Source organism: Rhipicephalus microplus, chromosome 8 (assembly GCF_043290135.1).
Source record: "Rhipicephalus microplus isolate Deutch F79 chromosome 8, USDA_Rmic, whole genome shotgun sequence".
Lineage (NCBI taxonomy): Eukaryota > Metazoa > Arthropoda > Arachnida > Ixodida > Ixodidae > Rhipicephalus > Rhipicephalus microplus.
The window spans coordinates 82,962,211-82,982,860 of record NC_134707.1 but is presented as its reverse complement, the minus strand read 5'-3'; the positions used below and the strand labels follow the sequence as shown (position 1 = coordinate 82,982,860).

The 20,650-nt window shown below is 46.3% G+C and overlaps 1 long non-coding RNA gene across 1 annotated transcript in view; it reads right to left on the bottom strand.

Moving 5' to 3' along the window:
• Positions 1 to 3,342: 3,342 nt before the first annotated feature.
• Positions 3,343 to 20,650, bottom strand: part of LOC142768635 (uncharacterized) — a 34,141-nt gene continuing 16,833 nt past the window's right edge. The window contains exons 2-3 of the long non-coding RNA XR_012885370.1: positions 16,636 to 16,746; positions 3,343 to 3,458 (exon numbers count right to left, since the gene is read on the bottom strand). This is a non-coding gene — a long non-coding RNA (uncharacterized LOC142768635). The remainder of the gene's footprint in view (positions 3,459 to 16,635; positions 16,747 to 20,650) is intronic.

The window sequence follows — 20,650 nt, the reverse complement described above, 5'->3', positions numbered from 1 at the left end:
CAACTGAACAATCACTGCTGGACGGCAGATAACGCACCTTGTTGAGCTCGGTTCCGACCGCCACCGCTGATGGAGGTTAGGCCTAACTCTCACCTTTGAGTCTTTGTTGACCCAGAGCACCGCCAGGACATTCAAGCAGGTTCCTGACCGCTAATCGAGGAGCCGGCATATAGGTTGATTTTACATAATACTCAAAGACAAGATAGCAGGAGCATAATGACAAAAACATGGTCCGGAAACCGCACAGTGAAACGCCTTCGGTTTACTTCTAGATTTGTTAATTTTTTTTATTTTCATATTTAAAGTGCAGGCATTTTGATAAGGCACGCATGATACGGAAAGGACAAGCATAATTGGCGAAATTCCACTAGCGCTGCTTTGTGCGCCTACACGCTTCGGTACCAGTGTCTGACAGAAATGTTGAAGGCTGTGTGGGGTCGACGCTCGCATGATATGGTTAAAAGATTGGAACGATTGGAAACCAGTGATGCTAACGTATAGAAAAGGGCTGGTCGAGCTAGTGGCTTTCCTCCAACTTATTTCAGTCTCTTCATTCACATGCTGACTCTTCAATACCCTCCTTTTATACTATCCTATACATGGCTATGCTGTTTTGCGCTTTCCACCAGTTTGCTCCTCCTCGCCATCACCTCTCTCTCCCACCCCTTCATATGCTATGCTATGCACGGCTATGCTATGGTTCACCCTTTAGAATTACTTTTTTCCTTCTCTCCCTCACTTCCCTTTCCCAGGCCATATTATACTCTACTGTGCATTACTGTGCTGTGTTTCACCCTGCCCCATTATTTTCCTACTCCTCGCTATCACTGCTATCTCCTACCCCTTCCTGTACTATGCTATACATGTCTATGCTATGTTGAACCTTTTGCTATCATTTTATCTCTCCTCGCCAGCACTTCCTCTTCTAAAATACAATATGCTATACTATAAATGACTCTGCCATGTTTTCCACTGTCCCATCATTTTGCTCTCTATATCCATGACTTCTCTCCACCATCCTTCCTATACTATGCTATACATAGCTATGCTATGGTTCAGCGTTTGCATTATTTTTTCTATTTCTCGCTATTGCTTTCCTCTTCCGCGTCATATTAACCTGTACTGTGCATTGCTGTGCTATGGTTCTCCCTCTCCTATTATTTCATCCTCCTCACTATCTCTTTTACCTCCACACGTTCCTGTACTATGCTGTGGCTCAGCTTTTCAAATTCTTTTCCTCTTTTTCATCAAGACTTCCCTCTGCCATGGCAGCTTATGCTATACTTGCTATTTCACTCTCTTCCATTATTTTCTTCCTTGCCATCACTTCTCTCTATTATACTACTCTATACATGGCTATGCTGTGTCACCCTTTCTCATCACGTTGCTCCTCCTAACCATCATTTCCTCTCTTACTCCTTGCTATACTGCGTTATACATGTTGATAGTATAATTCACCTTGTCTAATCAGTTCCCTCCCTTTCGCCATGACTTCCTCCTTCCACGCTTTCCTATGCTATATTATGCGCGATCATTCTGTTTCAACCTCGCTTGTCATTTCCCTCCTCCTCGCCGTCACTTTTTTTCTGCCCCTTCTAAGAAAAATGCTATACATGACGTTGCTATGTTTACCCTTTTTCCATCGTTTTTTCTCCTCACTAGCACTTCCCTCTCCCAGCCCTTCCTATACAAAGATATACGTAGCTATGCATTGGTTCACCCTATCCGATCTATACCCTCTCCTTAGCTATACCTTCGCTCTCCCACACCTTCTATTACTGTATACTATGGATGACTATGGTATGTTTCACCGTATGCTGTGATTTTCATTTTCCTCCTCATCGCCATCCCTACTTTCTCCTACCCCTTCTTATAGTATGCTATACATGACTAAACTATGGTTCACCTTTTGTCACTATTTTCATCATCCTCGCTATTACTTCCGTCTGCCACCACTTCTTATAGTATTGTATATATAGCTATACTATATTTCACCCTTACCAATTAGTCTCCCCTTCCTCGCCATCATTTTCCACTCCCGAGCTATATTATACTGTACTATGCACGACTATGCTATGTTTCACACTTTCCCAGCATTAGTCTTCTCCTAGCCATGACTTCTCTCTCCTATTCCTTCTTTTTCCTCCTCACCATCGTTTCTCTCTACTACTTCTCATACTATGTTATACATGGCTACGCTATGGTTCACGCTTTCCCATCACTTCCTTTTTCTTCACCATAACTTTCCTCTACCACATCTTGTTACACTATATTATGCATGATTATGCTGTGTTTCATTCTCTGCTTTCATTTTCCTTCTCCTAGCCATCAGTTCTTCTTCACACCTTTTTTATACTATGCTATAAGTGACTATGCTGTTTCACTCGTTCTCATCACTTCTCTACTCACAATCACTCTTTTCCGTTCCTTGTTATGCCATGCTATACATAGCTATGCTATGTTTCCTTTCCTCTACTATTCCCCTTTTTCGCTGTCACTTTTTGTGTACTAGTTCCCTATGTTTCATGTATTTATCACCTGATTTATTTGCATATTTTTGTTTCTATTTCTCTGTAAAGCTTCTGTAACAAAAATGACTTCTTGCATCCCATGAAGGATTATTTTTTGTCCCACCTTACTTCTAGGCTATACTGTGAAAGGGTATGCTGTGCTCTGTCAGTGGGCCTGAAGAGGCAATTAGGTATGACGCTCGCGTTTAGATCATGGGTGGGCGTTTTCAATTCCTCCTCATCAAGCAAATTTAGGACAACAATTTATCTTAACAATATTTATTTCTGTGTCTATTTGTATACGTTTCTGTCTTTGTAGGTTTCTATCTTTCTTCCCTTTCTTCACTTCTATATTTCGTTTTTCCGATCTTTCTATTTTCCAGATCAATAAAGTTTAAGACAACAATTCCTCCTAAAAATGTTTGTTTTTTGTCTATTTGTATACGTTTTGTCTATGTAGGTTTCTCTCTTTCTTCCCTTTCTTCCCTTCAATTTCTCCATGCTTCACATTTTCGATTTTTACTTCTATGTGTTATTTTCTCTTCTGGTTTGCTGAGCCACCTAAGTTATTGCATGCCACCCTGAGCATATTCGCGCACGTGTTCTTGGAACAAAACATGATATGGAGACAAGACAAAAAGAATGTGTTGGTTCACGGTGAGCAATTGTGTTTGCGACTCGCACAGATTGGTCGCACCCAAAAGGCCTCACTGTTGAAGGCATTTCAAGTAGCACGGCCTTCTATGACGGGCTTTACGAAAAGAAGGCCATCGGCGAAGTTTCTGAAACGCTATCCTTTATTAAGTGAATGGTGGTTGTAAATGGCTTCACATACCTCATGTACTTTAGGTGGAGGAATAGCCTTTGCGACAGCGAATATCAGGTCTTTACATTCTCTCATGAAGTTTCCAAAGAGCGCCTTCGCTCGAAGAAGACGGGGTCCAAGTGCTACAGCATGAAAATAAGTGCCATCAAAATTATTTGTATTATTTGTAAGCAATAGAATAATTTCATTGATACATATAGTAAGGTGCACAAATTCCCATAATACAACTGAACTACAAGTATGGCCCACCGAAAAATGCTGCTCTAACTTGATTTGTGTTCTAACGCAGGAATGATTGCAGGACACTTTGAATACGTTCAAAGCTACAAATAAGCAGCGTGAATATTATCTGGAACACAACTCATAATCCCTTTGCCTGTCTGAATAAATAGATTGAACTGAATAGTGTACACCAGCGGAAAAGATGAGGTAGCTTCCCGTCGTAGTTGGGAAGATTGCGTAGCATCACACAACGTATTTGTCTTACAAGTGCCTCTTACAAGTGATACTTCAATATTTTAGCCAAGGCATACTTTAAACACAATTTAAATATTTCTGAAATACTCAAGGAAATTATTGTGGTTCTATGACCACCTCAATATGTAGCACAACGACCCAATGCAGTCCTGCCGAGCAATAGGCTAAGATTTATTTTTGGGATGTGCTTTCAAAGCGTACGTACAGTGGGTCAAATATTTATCTATCGTGTATGAATGCCACTTTTTCTGCTCATCTTTGCTATACAACTGAATTAATTTGCAGTTGATAAAATGAGAAGTGTATGGGCACAAGCGCTCGTCAACGAAGCAATTCTTTTTTTGCAACTTTGTTCCAGAATATGGCGCTGACAGAAAATAAAACTGGCCGCCGTGCACAATAGCTTAAGTTTTGGCTGATAGTACGTGCATATGCATACAAGTACAAATTGTTTTATGATGCAACAGAATGAATGCTTCGTCACGAAATGGCACTAACGCTGCTGTCCTCTTCTGAACATGAAATTCACGTCGATGCGAAAGCTCTTGGCCGCAGCGATAACCACTAAATAACAAAAATTATTTTATTAAGCTTCGCAATGATGGGCATGAGGGCCCCTTGTTTATATCAAAAAATTAAAGCGCATGACAGTTCATTTCACATCTGTCTTTCATAGGTATCACTACTGTTACTTAGAGGAATGGAATATTGAGCGAATTGGTAATCTACTATGAGAGAAACTTAGCGAATAACGTACACGAATAGGAAGCATTTTTCAAAACAAGCGCGTTGTGGTATTGGTTTCGTCTTATTCGTCTAGATTTGTTGTGCAGTTTGCCTCGTAAGGACAGAGAGAGAAAGAGTAAGAATAAACTTTTATCTGTCTATATACAAGGAGTAGGTGAAAGGTGGTTCGGTGCGAGCCACACCTCACAAATACCAGGTGGGCTTCTGATTGCACAAGCTCATTGGCGTCCAACGCGACTCGAGATCGGCTGGCCAGGGCCTTCTGGTCAACCGAGCCCAAGATCAGAGCCGAGCAGCTTGACCAGAGCCGAGCAGGGCTGCCTCCCAGTTCTCACGGGTTGGGTTCGGTTTCGGAGTGAGACTAGGGGCTGACTGTCATGCCCATATCATGTGGAATATGTCCTTAGACTTCTCCGCACAGCGCAGACATTTTTCTGGACCGGCGAAATCGAAATATTTAAATACTACCGGGCACAGCACTGTTTCGGTGTAATAGGCGGAGGACGAAACGCTCTTCCGCCTCCGTGAGGCCTTCACAGGTTTCAAGATAAATAGAGTGGCCAAATAAGTAAAATTCAGTTATTGCTCAAATTGTTAAGGCCGCATTAGGTTCGAGATTCCTTCAGAAAGTTTATGAGGACGTTACCCGGATAGTAAACACTCGGGCCGCGACATCAGCCGTTTTATTGACTTCGAGGCCCGTGTGAGCAGGAACCCATTATTCTTCTGGACAGCTGACCAATATTTTGAGGTCTTTAGCACCAAAGTAAGAAAATCATGCTAAATCTGACCCCTTTGTTACGTCCAATGCGAACTATTTTTGGCAAAGCAGTGAGAATATTTGAATAAAGGCACGTCACGGCATTATGGCTTTATTCAGAGCGTCGAGTCGTCTCACTTGCGCCAGCTGATCGTCGTACCTATGCGTGATGATGGCTTGTGGGCTTTAGCGTCCCAAAACTACGATGTGATAATGGAAGACGCTGTAGTGGAAAGCTCCGGAAATTTCGACCACCTGGGGTTCTTTACCATGCACCCAAATCTGATCACACAAACCTAGAACATTTCCGCCGCCATAAGAAATGCAGCCGCCGCAGCCGGGATTCAATCCGGCGACCTGCGGGACAGCAGCCGAGTACCTTAGCCACTAGACCACTGCGGTGGGGTATACCTTTGCGGGAGGTGTTTGGTTAATACCTGCTTCTTTCTAGCTGTGTACCATAAAACCACTGTATCAACCCTATATTTCCAAGTAAAGCGTGACACTCAGGGAGAGGAAGGTGTGTGTGAGCAAAAGTTAGTCTAAAAATAACAAAAAATAAACAACAACAAACAATATCCTGCCTGCTGCACCGAAGTATCGCAGGCTACGAATTTAAAAGAGGTAATAGCAGAACTGTCAAATGGTAATTTTGAAAAACAAACAAGAGAAAGAAAGTAATGTAGAGAGCAACACCACTGTTGCCAACGGCCTCCAAGGCACTGGGCGAGGAACTTGGAGACACAATGTAGAAACTGCAAAACACAATACACAAATAAATATTCGGACTCTGACTTGACTTAAAAACTCTCGAGTTTCAAATACGTTTCTTTTCGCTCATTTTCCTTCCTTCATCTTGATCTGAATCTTCCATCTTCCTGCTGAGTCCTCCATATTGCTTGTATTTTCCTTCCATGTCCTTCGTTCCACTTTTTTGTGTCACACTGTCTAGGCTGCCATGAGCTGGCCTGGGCGTCCTGAATTCTTTAGTTTACCCTCGGTCTTCCTTTTATTTTACATTAAACGTTTCTCTCCTCCTCTCCCAGACAAACCCCCGATATTGTCTCCATACTTACATATGCTTGCATAAAGATCAGAACACGTACACAAATTGTCTATATATGTCAATCAATCAATCAATCAGCTGTTATTTCTCCTGTGTTTATATGCGTGCTCATATATGCCTCAACAGGTATGTGACAACGGGAATACATTTTGTATACATACATATCTCCATTGTAAAATCACAGTATTTTGCATATTATCTCTTCTTCTCTTTTTTTCACTATTGATTACTTTTCGAGGAGGATCTTCTGTTATATATGTATACTTTTTTGGTCTTTGCGTCAATCAGATTTCAGTTTTCATAATTTTTTATGTTCTTTTTGCATACAGCCACTTACGCTCTTATTCCTGCATACAGCTGAAATGCCCTCGTGCTAGGGTTCAGGAAAAATATTGCACTAGCAACGCTTCGCGGACACCAATGAAACAGTGAGGTGGGTGGTGTTGCTCCCGTGAGGCTAACGAATGTTTATGTTTTGCTAGTCTTTTAGATATGTTCTGTAGCTTCTATATATAACATTCTTGGTTAAGCATTACTATACCATACTATAGTATATACGATAGCCACCCCCTATAGCGACCACCACTCCGGAATCAGTCTACATTTTCACGACCCCGGAATGATATGAGGACAACACTTAGAGGAATGAAATGGGAATGAAATTGGAATGGAATTGAACGTCCTTTGCACGGAATGAAATAGGAGTGGAAATATGTGTTTTCTAAAAATAGAGCACGTTTTTATCTACGTGCTGTTTTTGAAACACACAAGGTTACAACGTCAGAGAAATAGAAAGAAAAAGAAGTAGACAACCACCCGTTTGTGACACGAAATCACCAGAAAATCCCGGGTTCAATCCTCGGACCAGGGCTAACTTTTCGGCAATAAAGATGTTTTTATTTCTGAGAAATCCCTACAGATTTATTGTGATTTCGTACCACAAACAGATGGTTGTATATTTTTTGTCTCTTAAATCTTCTTCCACCTTGTGGGTCTCTGCAGAACCCACTTGCATGATAAAGTCAAAACCTCAAATTTTACAACAAAGGGGCATTCTTAAAAATTCCTGGTTGACTATTGGCATGATAAATTTATAAACAACACGCTCATTGCAATTCTTCGCTTACATAGACAGTGTTGCTACGAACTTTGTCTCCATTTTTTCATGTAATCTGATTTCTATGACTCTGGCATCCATCGTGCGGAGCTAGGGCGGTTGCATACCCGCACCACCCACCTTACACCTTGTGATTTTTCTCCTTCGGCAGTGCCCCAGCCACTTGCTGTTTCACCTTCCTTCACTGCTTTATTGCAGCATTTTTCAAGCACTTGCAATGATGCTGCAAACATTACTGCTCCCTTTAAAATCACGAGGAAACCTCAGAACTTTTTGTGACGTAGTGATTGCCAAAGAACTGGCGACCGATTGCCGGCCGCGTTTTGTTGTTGTAAGAAAGATAAGTAGGACCCGATAAATTGAAATAAGGGTGGATGGATTTTCTTTAGGTTCAGAAAGCTGCAGGCGATTACTGGTGCTCCAAGCAGGAAGATCAGGTGCTCGTGAGTGTCGAGCTGAGAGCTGGTCAGCCCGCGCTCCCACTACGCCAAGCGTGGAATCATTTCATTGGGGTCGTTATCCTGTTATCATTGGATCTTTTCTTCGCTTGCTTCTACTACTCCAAACATACCCATGTTCGCATAGCTAACGCCTCCTTTATTTCTTTCAATGCCACTGCAAACGCGCGCTTGTCAACGGCAGCCGTCGTGTCGACTTAGTTCACAGAGTGGTCGTAATGGGGCGCTATATGAGGAGTCACGCTGCTTATGTAACACGCGCTTCCAAGTGCTTTCCCCCGGAGATGCGATAGACGTGTTTCCCACTCCAACATCTCACGTCTGTAGGATTTGTTTCTTCGTGTTACTTTTTTGTAGTTCGAAGAAACGCTACCGCCTCACCATGGTGACGCGCATGTAATAGGGTTGCAGTGATGTTTACCATTTGTTGACCACATAGCGCCACGAACGGCGATACGCTATCTCAAAACACCGTATCTTTCACAAAGCCAGCGTGCCCGCCAACATAGTGAACACGGGAAATATAAGACGCCACCTCACGGATCTGTACCCAACTGAATAAAATAATTGGTAGATGCCACGTACAGTGGGAATCGCTGATATGCGAAGCGCGGTCGAGGAGGCTTGAGATGTCACTTTAAAATCACCACAACAATGCGAGGCTGAGATAAATAATGCCATACGTGGCTTTCATGTCATGATTATCATGTTTGGACGTGTCATTTAATTTCTTCATCCATTCACGTCACCAGAAGACGAATTTGGTATATCTGCAGCTAGCCAAACGGCCGCGGAACTATGAGCGTAGCATGTAGTATTGTTTCACATGACACGAATATCACGATCATCATGTTTGGACGTGTCACATACCTTCGTCGTCCATTCACGTCCCGAAATACCAAACTCGGTATGTGTGAAGCTGGCGAAACGGCGGCGAGCGCACGTAACGTTGACGTGCGCCAAACGCTGGGAGCAGCGATGCTACGCTAGCGAAACGCGAGCACTCTGTTATCTGACATTAGGCGCGACCAGCGTCAGTCGGCGAGGCCCGGCGACAAGCGGCTCGAAATGCGACATGCTGCAATTCACGCCAATGACGTTACCTCGACAGCACCACGTCTGCTTAACTTCGCGACGGAAGGACGGCGGGCGCGCTCAAACGCGCATGCGTCAAAGCAAGGCACCCCGGCGTGCGCCTGCGAGTATATGCCCGGTAGATCGGCGCTTGCGTGGCATCGCCAGCGTGGCGCGACGAAATGAACGCCGGCACAAACGCGCGCTGGGTCACGTCGGAGTGTTTTGGCGCCTGAAGTGTGGCACGTAGTTATGTTCTCATATGCCACGCATATAATTATTACCATGTTTGCACCAGTCACACACCTTCATCATCCATTCCCGTCCAGTAATACCAAATTTGGTGTATGTGAAGCTAGCTAAACGGCCTCGAGCGCATCATGAGTGCGACATGTAGTCATATTGTTACATTACAAGCATCTCTTGATTATCATGTTAGCACCAGTCACATACCTTCGTCATCAATTCACGTACTGTAATACCAAATTTGGTATATGTCAAGCTAACGAAACGACTGTGAGCATGCCATGAGCGTGGCGCCTGGTCCTGAATCATGACTTACATGACATGCATGTCATGATTTCAACGTTAAGGTCTGCCACTTGTGTTCGCCGTGTAGTCATGTCATGCCATGCCAATTTTGCAACATGTCATGTGAACAAAACCACTGCAAGAGCAGCAAGACCTTGAAACATAAATCATGACAATAATGACATACTTGTCATGATAGTCATGTTATGACTTGCCAGTTATGCTCGTCATACAGTCATGTTATGCTATACCAATTTTGGTATTAATATTATTAACGAAACGGCCAGGAGAGCTAAAACCCGTTGGCGGCTAGATAGATAGATAGATAGATAGATAGATAGATAGATAGATAGATAGATAGATAGATAGATAGATAGATAGATAGATAGATAGATAGATAGATAGATAGATAGATAGATAGATAGATAGATACGCTCAATGTCGCCGAAGCTCGCTAAGAAAATCTTCGCATTTAAAAACATTTAGTAGGATTTCTGTCGTGAAGCACTGCATGATGTCTTCTCTTCCCCATGGCCACAAAGCACTGAAGAGGGTTAGGTGGTAGCCGAGGACAGGAAAAGCCTAGAGGAGAAGGTGGTGAATGGCTGAATTGGGGACATTTGGCTGGCATTTATAAAATAGAGGAGGCGTTGGCATAGCCAAGGAAAGACGGCATTGAGTAGGGACGTATTTTGCTGCACCCTTAATTGCTGCTACTGTATATCGTTCAAATTAGTCATGACAGCCTGATTACGTGTTTTATCTGATAGCTATTATATCGATACTTTATGCTGCAATTTGCCACCGGCGTTGGCAACCGCCGTCATTCAGCATATATATATATATATATATATATATATATATATATATATATATATATATATATATATATATATATATATAGATATATATATATATATATATATAGGTATGGGATAGGGCACAACGGGAGCGTTGTCAACAAGGATAAATATATTTATTTCCCAACAGTTTCGGGAGAGGTCCTCCCTTCATCAGGGGATGAGTTATACTGACATGAGCTTCCAAACTTCGTTGCTGCCGCGTCCCTCTTGCCTTGAAAGACGTTTGCGAGAGTAAGAGGGAACTAGAAAAAGGAAAAAAAACAAAAAAGAGGGAGAAAAAAGACGAAAAAAAGAAAGAATAGAAAGAAAGTAAAAAAGAATATAAAAAGAGTATGTCAGTATAACTCATCCCCTGATGAAGGGAGCACCCCTCCCGAAACTGTTGGGAAATAAATATATTTATCCTTGTTGACAACGCTCCCGTTGTGCCATATCCCATACCTTCACGAAGACTAACTGGCCCATTGAATTATTACTCCCACTATATATATATATATATATATATATATTATGAGGTCTTGGTAGTCTTGGCCGCGTCAGCGTTTATTTCAGGAAAGACCTCACAAAACGAAGGGGCAGAGCCAGCACACAGACGATGACGATGATGATGATCCAGAGTGGCAATGAGGACAAAGAGACAAGCGGATGATGGTGATTGTGATCACGCAGGGATGAGGACGATGTAAGTAACAAATGCCTACACTAATCCCCCCCCCTTAAAAGCGGACACCCTGGCCGCCGTAAGTCAAAGTGACGGGGAACGTCACGTGAAAGGTTTCATGCGACAAACGTGGACAATCTCTGTGCTGCGGTAGCGGCGCTCTGTTCGGACGACGAGTGGTGTCACACAATAAGTGACCGTCAAAGTCGGTTTTAAAACAATGTATGGCCTGATGAAGCATGGTTGGAATTTGTCACAGAGACCAGGAGTGCGAAGTGGGGCCATAAGCAGCACTTCGTCACCAGGTTGGAGAGACACAATGCGGTGGGATGCGTCATAGATGATCTTCCGCTCGTGCTGTCTCGCTTCAGTATTGATGCGAGCCTGATGGCGAGACTGGGCCAGGCGAGAAATGTATTCTTCGCTTGAAGACTGACACGAATTTTCATGGCTGTTAAAGAAGGAGACATCGAGAAAGGTAGTCGGGGTGCGTCCGTACACGAGGTAAAACAATGAGTAGCAAGTTGTTCGCTGAACAGCAGTGTTGGATGCGAATGTCAGGAATGGTAAAAGAGTATCCCAGTTTTTGTGGTCGGGTTGGACGTAAACGTCTATCATGTCAGCAAAGGTTCGGGGAAATCTTCCTGTGAGACTATTTGTCTGAGGGTGGTAGCTTGAAGCTGTCTTGTGAGTAGTCCCAAAAGCGCGCAGTACTTCATTTACCATTTGTGACAGGAACACTTTGCCACGGTCACTAAGCAGTACACGAGGAGCCCCACGATGCAGGATTATGGCGTGAAGAATAAAGTCTGCAACTTCCACAGCTGAGCCTGGAATAACAGAGGATGTCTCAGCGTAGCGTGTAAGGTGGTCCACGGTGGTCACTATCCATCGTTTGCCAGCAGATGTGATGGGGGAGGCCCGTAAAGGTCAACACCTACAAACTCGAATGGCATTGAAAGGCACGGAAGTGGCTGTAGAGGTCCAGCAGGTCCAGACGTGGGGATTTTACGACGCTGGCATGAGTAGCAGGGACCGACGTACCACGCTACACCAGAAGAAAGGCCAGGCCAGTAATAACGACATCGAATGTGGTCAACAGTTTTTTTTTAAACCAAGATGACCAGCAGTCAAGTCATCGTGGAAGGCTTCGAGCACCCGAAGTCAAAGAGAGCGTGGCAGTACAGGAACCCAGCACTGACCGTCAGGGTGCTAGACGTGGCGGTAGAGAACCCCATTGTCCAGCTAAAAGTGCAGGGGTTGACGACGGAGTCACGCATTTGGTGGATGAGAAACTCCCGAAAGGTGGTCCACCATAGGTCTGCAGTATGAATCGCACCGCTAGCGTGAGATAAATGTTGGCTCGTCGTCCGAAAAGGGTTGCCTTGTTGATACGACCGTATGAACTTTGGTAGATGTGGTGGTTGAGTTCTCACCAACGCTGATATGGGTAGTTGGAAGCGGGCAACGAGATAAAGCATCGGCGTCTTGATGTTTTCTGCCTGACTTGCAAGTTATGTCAAAGTCGTACTACTGCAAGCGTAGTATCCACCGACCCAATCGTCCGGACAAGTTCTTCAGTGTAGAAAGCCAGCATAAGGCATGGTGGTCCGTAACGATTGTGAAGCGACGGCCGTGGGGATAGGGACGGAACTTCTGGACCGACCAAACCACAGCAAAACACTCTTGCTCAGTTATTGTGTAGTTCTTTTCGGCCGGGGTTGAGTACGCATCTGGCATATGCAACAACTTTCTCTAGGGAAGACTTTTCGCTTTGTAGAAGAACGGCTTCTATACCAAGGCCGCTAGCGCCGGTATGGAGGATAGTCGGTGCGGCTTCGTCAAAGTGGCAGAGCACAGGTTCAGACGTGCGTGCCCGTTTCAACAGGTCGAATGCCATTTAACATTCTTGAGACCACAGAAAGGGGACGTTGGAAGCAAGTAGTTGGTGTAATGGAGCAGCAATAGAAGCGAAGTTCTGGATAAACCGGCGAAAATAGGAGGTGAGGCCAAGGAAACTGCGAAGCTCCTTTGGTTTTTCGGGACGCGAAAAGCGAAGGACTGCAGAAATCTTGTCAGGGTCGGGCCGGATGCCATCTTTGCTAACGACGTGTCCTAAGACCTTGATAGATTTGCTAGCGAAAGAGCATTTCTTAGTGTTTATTTGAAGCTCGGCGCCGGCAAGGCAAGTCAGAACTTGATCGAATCGTTCTAGGTGTTCAGGAAACGTTGATGAATATATAATAATGTCGTGCAGGTAGCAAAGGTAACTTTCTATTTCAGGCCCCACAGCATGGTGTCTATCATGCGCTCAAAAGTCGCGGGTGTGTTGCAGAGCCGAAAGGCATCACGTTGAATTCACATAGCCCATCGGGGGTCGCGAACGCCGTTTTCTCCTTATCGTCTTCATGCATGGAGATCTGCCAGTACCAAGAACGCAAGTCGATGCTTGAAAAAAATTCCGCACCTTGTAGGGAATCATGAACGTCGTCAATGCATGGCAAAGGGTACACGCTCTTGCGTGTGATCTTATTGAGCGCCCGGTAGTCCACGCAAAAACGCACAGAGCGATCCTTTTTACGGACCAAAACAATAGGAGACGACCAAGGGCTGGATGAGGGACGGATGACTCCCCGTTTAAGCATGTCAGCAACGTTTTCTTCTATAATTTTTCTTTCAGCTAGAGACACGCGGTAGGGTTGGTGGTGTACAATAGATGTCGCAACGGTTTGAATTTGATGTGCTGTAGTATTAGTGCGGCCAAGCTTAGACGAGCAAATATTGAAAGAATTTGCATGTTTCTGTAACAATGCGAGCAGCTGCTGCCTCTGTGAATATGTCAAGTGACTGTTGATAGTGGTGGTAAAGGCGGAGGAACAAACATGCTCACCGAAGGAAGGGTCTTTGAATGCGATGGCCTGAAGTGGCGTGACAAATACAGGCTCGAAGTTGGCAACACGGGCCACAGTAGTGCCCTGTGGCAGTAAGATCTCCGGTGTAGAGTTGACAGTGGTGACAAGTGCAGAGCCAATGCAAAAACGAACAACACTGGGCGGAAGAACTATACCTTTACGAACGCAAAGTGGTGACGGTGAGACCAATACATCACCGTGATAGATGTCGTTGGACGTAATGCTGACAATTTGCTCTTGTACTGGTGGCATTTCGATGTCTTTCGCAGCGACCAGACGAAGTGGCTTCTGATTGTCATCGTCAAGCATGTAGTCGGTGTCAGCGAGGTGAACGACGCGTTGTCCACAACAAATAGCTGCGGAAGCAGATGATAGAAAATGCCACTCTAAAATTTGATGGTGGGAGCAGCGGGACAGGACAGCAAACTGGACATGATAGCGGAAGCCATCGATGAAAACACGCACAGTACAAAACGCGGAAGGGCGGATGACGTTCCCCTGGGCAGCAACTAACGTGGGACCATCGTAAGGCGTCATTACTTTCCTTAAATGTTCACACAAATCAGCACATATCACAGACAATGTCGCACCTGTGTCCACCTAAGCATCGACTCGCACTCCTTCCACTTCCACAGAAACCATGTTACACGGGCCTGATGGAGGAATTTCAGTTCTAATTCCGAATGCAGTTTTTCTCCACAAACTGAATCATTTAGTTTTCCAAATGAATATCAGAGGAGAATGGGGCGGGCCGAAGTGGAGAAGTGGAATGGCGGAAGGGCGAAGGCGAGCGGCGTCTCGTGTTTCGGCTGTTTCGCAGTGCAGTCGATGCCGGAGGAAATGGAGACCGGTGCGGGGAGACGAATAGCGCCGACTTTGATAAGACGCTCCAGTGTACAAATCCCGTTTGCGCACGTCGTTCCAACGCTCATCTTGCTGGCACTTTCGGCAGAAACGAGATATGTGGCCGCGATAGCCACAGTAGTAGCAGACAGGGCGAGACGTGCGCCACGGTGGGGAATAGAAGGCATTCGGGGCACCTGGAGACAGCGCTGTCAGGTGGGCCGAAGGGTCAGGGGGCACGGAATGGTAGTTCACCGGGGGAACGGCAGCAACTGACGCGTAGGATGGACGCGGCAATGTCGCGTGGGCGTCGCTGGGAGGCACGGCAGCAACTTGAGGGTACGTGGATATAGGGTGAGAAGCAGATGGCTGTACGGCCGCAGAGTCAGTCAGGGATGTAAGTTCCTCCCTGATTATGTCATGTAAGGGCACTCCCGAAGGCTGTGTAGGACGCGGTGTAGGAGGTGTGAAGCCCATGGACCGCAATTTTTCGCGTATAATGTCCCGGATGAGGTCAAGCAGATGGCCATGTGGCGTGGAGTGCTGGTCGCCAATGTCCGGTTGGAGGCGAACGGAGTCCAGCGCATCAAGGCGCTGACATGTCATCACGTCATCAGCGATGGTAGCTGGGTTTTGAACAGCCAGAGCATTAAAGGCAACAGGCCCTATGCCTTTCAAAATATAGCGCACTTTGTCCAATTCCGGCATGGATTGATTGACACGCCGGCCCAGTTCGAGGACATCCTCGATGTAGGAAGTGTACGATTCACCGGGATGTTGTCGGCGAGTATCGAGTGTCCTCTTCGCGACGGCGGATCGACTGTCCGGTGTCCCAAAGACGTGTCGCAGCTGCTGCTCGAAGGTAGCCCAGTCCGGTAAGTCAGCGACGTGGTTAAAATACCATGTCTTTGCGACTCCGGTCAGATAAAAAGGCACGTAATCGCAGTTTGGCGGCCTCATCCCACCTAGTAGTGGCACTTACGTGGTCGTAGTCATTGAGCCAGTCTTCTAAGTCTTCTCCCCAAAGACCAGCGAAGAGCGGGGGTTCCCGCTGATATCCGTGTATGTAAGTAGGAGGGGCAGCTTGCGGCGGTGCGTGGTTGATGACATCAGCGCCAGCAGGCTTGGTCTGAGACATGCTGCCTGACTGTGGGCGCCAGCGGCGGCCTGAACGAAGCTCCAGGGGGTAGAGCGGGCTGCGGGAGGTCAGAGGATTGAAAATACACGTCCACCACGTATCAAGTCTTGGTAGTCTTGGCTGCGTCAGCGTTTATTTGAGGAAAGAACTTGCAAAACGAACTGGCAGAGCCAGTACACAGACGATGACGATGATGATGACCCAGAGTGGCAATGAGAACAAAGAGACAAGCGGATGATGGTGATTGTGATCGTTCAGGGATGTGGACTATGTAAGTAACAAATGCCCAAAATACAAATATAAAACGCAAGGAAGAATAATAACTCAGAAAAAGGCTCGGGCGCGTGGATTCGAACGTCCGACTTTCCGTTCTTGAGCTTGTGGTGTAAGCCAGTGACCCATGAAGGAGGAATACACACACACACACACTCACACACACACTAACACACACACACACACACACACACACACATATATATATATATATATATATATATATATATATATATATATATATATATATATATTATGCATACTCTCTGTCAGCAGCTCAGCACCGTAACAGCCTTACCATAGTTCCGAACAAGCTGCTAACAAGACCTAGAGTAAAGTTCAGTTTTATTTTGAGAGGTGCCGGGAAACGACTACTTACGTGGCATTTTCTTCCTGCACGGCATGCCGGGATCCACCAAGCATGCAAGAAACACGAACACGGAGATGCGGCACACGAGTTTCTCGAACATGGCTCGGCAGCACTGAAGAACTACAAAGCAAACAATGGACACGGATACCGTCGGTGGTATTTTTGATGGCTGTTGTAGACGTTCTAGAAAATGTGTGAAAAGGTGGCTACGACACAATTCGATGATTGCGCTAAGTGCAATGAACCTGGGTTCAACAGCTGTTTTGGACCAACCTTCGATTGAACAACTAAATCACTTTCGTGGTCTTCAGCCCATTGTACAAAGTATCTAGGCTAAGCAGGACTAAGTTTAGACTTGGAAAGAATATCTCTGTTTAAACCTTATCTATTTCCAATCAGCTTAATCATTTCTGCTTCAATATTAACAGAGTTTCCGCATCCCCGAATCGGAATATGATTTTGAGGGGCACCGTAGTGAAGGGCTCCCGGAAATTTCTGCAATGTAGTGTTTTCGAACGTGAACTGACATAGCACAGTAAACGGGCATCCAGCATTTTACCTTGACTCACATGTGACTTGCGTTTCTCGGATCGATCACACTACTTTTGGGTCAGCGGCGGGGCACCGCACCATCGCACCACTGCGGTAGGCTGTGAACATTCGTGAGGAATATGAGCTCGTGCACGCAAACGTGTGGCAGAGTGTCTAAAAACTGAGGTAACGTACTAAGTAGATATTACTGCCTAAAACGATGGGGAAAGGAGAAGCGGCTTTCCGCTCAGTCTTGGAAGCTCTGTATCGGTTGCGTTGCTGCAAAACGATAGCTAATTGCGTGCTCTCTCCCGTTAGCAATGATAATGGAAAAAAAGAGCTGTATGAAGAATGTCTTGGCTCATTCTTCTGTCATAGGAGTTGGTATGACATGAAAGTGAAACGCGTCCTCACAGAATTAGATAAATATTTACTGTACATTGTTATGAGAGCACGTAAGATCTCTTTTGGCGGTTGACAGCTACAGCACCATTACACGTGGAGGCAACTATGTTGACGCCTAGTGATTCACCTCCTTTTCGACGTCTGACATTCGTGGTTACTGAATAAACAAAGCCTTGTAGCCGTTGATGCTTGCGACAGCTGTAGTACTTAGTAGCGGCACTGTAACTTGTAGCTGTAGTAACAGCAGAATCGGAGAAAGCAGTGCGACAGCCTGACGAGCGTGACGGATCGCACCTCGAACTTGAGCTAAGGTTGCCTGCTCACGGCGTGCTAGAGTTATTACATAGATTTTGACAAGCGTCTGCAGCAGCTTTGCAGACGCAGCCTACCACCCATTTTCTATGGCAAGCTCCGTCCGCGAAGCTGTTGAGGGCGCTGAACTTCACCTGTCCAGTGGAACCACTGCCCGACTTAAAGGAAAACAACGTGCCTCACTCCTCCACGTTCAGAGGCCACGATTTTACGCGAGGCGAGGATAAGTAATAAAGGCGGAGTTACAGTGAAGCAGCTGCGCATCGCACAGCTATTTTGGTATGAAATAATGTTATTAGTGAGATGGACGTTTTTGGTGAACGTCGGCACCTCGCGGTACGCTAAGGTATCCACGAAAACGCATTTCAATTGGAAACGCACCGAATGGGGCGAACACATAGGAACGACGCGCAAGAAAAACGTTACCGTGAGTGTTACGCTCATGACGAATCACTTCACTTTACCAAGAATACTGGGAGAAGAAATTCAAGTGTAGGTACAATTGGCGCTTTTTATAAGGCCTTCCGAGTGAATGACTATGGCTCAGTGGATAGCCTGCTTGGTATCTGTTGTTGCGAAACGCGAAGCCGTGGATTCGAATTTCATGACCGACCTTTGTTTTCTTGGTTGTTCTGACCGGAACCATTTTTTCGACATCTTTTCCGCGGGACAATTACGTCAATTAAGGGGCAATATGACATAAGGCGATTTCTAGTTAAAAATGAAAGAGGTAAACCAAAATGCTGACCGAAAACTACCTAGATATAATATAAACGCTGCTTGTGCATCTCATGCGAATCAATGAGTACAATATCAGCGATGAGAACACAAACTGTTTCTTGGGAGTAATATTATTGCCACCTGGTGTTCTGTGCCAGTGAACAGTGGGTCAGTTCTGTGCCGGTGAACGAGGAAGACGAAGACGAGCAACCCGTGCCAGCGGAGACGTCCTCCTTTGTCTCTGAGATTTTGGACAGTCGCGTCCCTTTGTACGTTCGTTCGAGCTCTTAGCACGTGACAACTGGTGGAAGTGCTGGGTACCCTATTCACCGAACCCCTCCCAGTACAAGAAGCTCCAGCCCCATACTGGTGGTTACGCATGCTCATCGTGCTAGCCGCAGGATACGTGGACTGGACCCTGAGTTCGGACTTCTCTCAGAAGAGATGACGGCCCCAACTATTCTAGGCAGCGCCGTCCCAAGCGGCTACAACACAGCCGGTATGGAAGGCGCAACGCCATTGCAATATACACTGATCAAACCACGAACGTCGATCCCTTTCATGGTGCTGTCCATGAGGATGTTGAAGATTGGCTAGTCCACTATGACTTCGTTGCCGCTCATAACATGTGGAATGACACAAACAAGCTCCGACATGTCTCCTTAAGTTTGAATGACAGAGCACGTGTTTGCTACGAAAACCGGGCAGGTGTGTTCACTTCATGGGTGGACTTCAAACGCCGGCTTCTCGAAACGTATGCAAGTCTCGATCGCCGAGAGCGAGCTGAACGTGAACTCCAGTGCCGTATGCAAATGCCAAATGAAGGCGTAGCAATGTATGTTGAGGACATGACGCGTCTTTTTGGACGAGCCGACCCTCACATGCCGGAAGAGAAGGTGCGATACCTGATGCGTAGAGTGAAGGAGCAGTTGTTCGGTGGTCTTGTACGCAGCCCCCCCAAGACTACGTCAGAGTTTCTTGCTGAAGCCGTCCTGATTGAAAGCAAGCTTCGGCAACGGACCCAGACGTACGAGCGACAAGTGAGCTTTGCTTCTGCTACGGACTACATGGGTGGTTTTGGGGCCCACGTCGACTTCTTCCGAGAGCTCATACGCTCTGTAATTCGCGAAGAACTGCAGAAGTTATCTGTACCCTCGGCGTCCACTGTCAGTTCTTTGTCCGGCATGGTTCGAGATGAAGTTCAGCAGGCACTACGAGAACCGTCCTGTCAGACAGAGCCGCGGCCCCTAGAGGACTTCCCTCGCATGTCGTATGCACAAACTCTGCTCCAGCCAGCACCACCTTTGCCTCCGCTTCCCACCGCGGCCCCTGCCGTGCTTCCGGCAGATGAAACTCTGCGTCCACATGCAACACATTTCAGTCCGCCTTATACCACAGCCCCAGCCATGCTTCAGGCAGTCCAAGCGGGCCCGTACCTCAGTGACCGCCGACCGATTCCGCGAAAATCGGACGTGTGGCGGGCCCCCAATTGACGTCCCCTTTGCTATCACTGTGGTGAACCTTGGCACATCTACCGACAGTGCACTTATCGAGAGCTGGGACTTCGTCGTTTCTCGGCCAACTCCCCACCTCCTAGGTTCGGCCAGCGGCCTCCGGAAATCACTGACTACGTTGCTCAGCAGCGCGGATCGACATCTCGGCACCACTCACGCTCTCCATCACCGCGGCGGTTCCCGCCGAATCATCGCACCTATGCGGGCATGGCGCAGTGACCTAGCCCGCGTCGGGAAAACTAGCATCAGTGACCTTCAGGGGCAAGGCCGCTCAGACTGGCCACGCTCAAGACCCTCTATCGACGCGGACTGAAGATACCGACGATACATCGACAACAACACCACCGGCTGATTGCGGAAGAGTTTCCTTAGATATTCCTGTTCTGCTAGATGGTCGCGAAGTCAGCGCCTTAGTGGACACTGCTGCGGACTATTCCATAATTAGCGAAAAGCTGACTGCCCTTCTCAAGAAAGTAACGACGCCTTGGAACCGAACGCCGATTCGTACAGCTGGCGGGCATATCGTCATGCCACTCGGTATG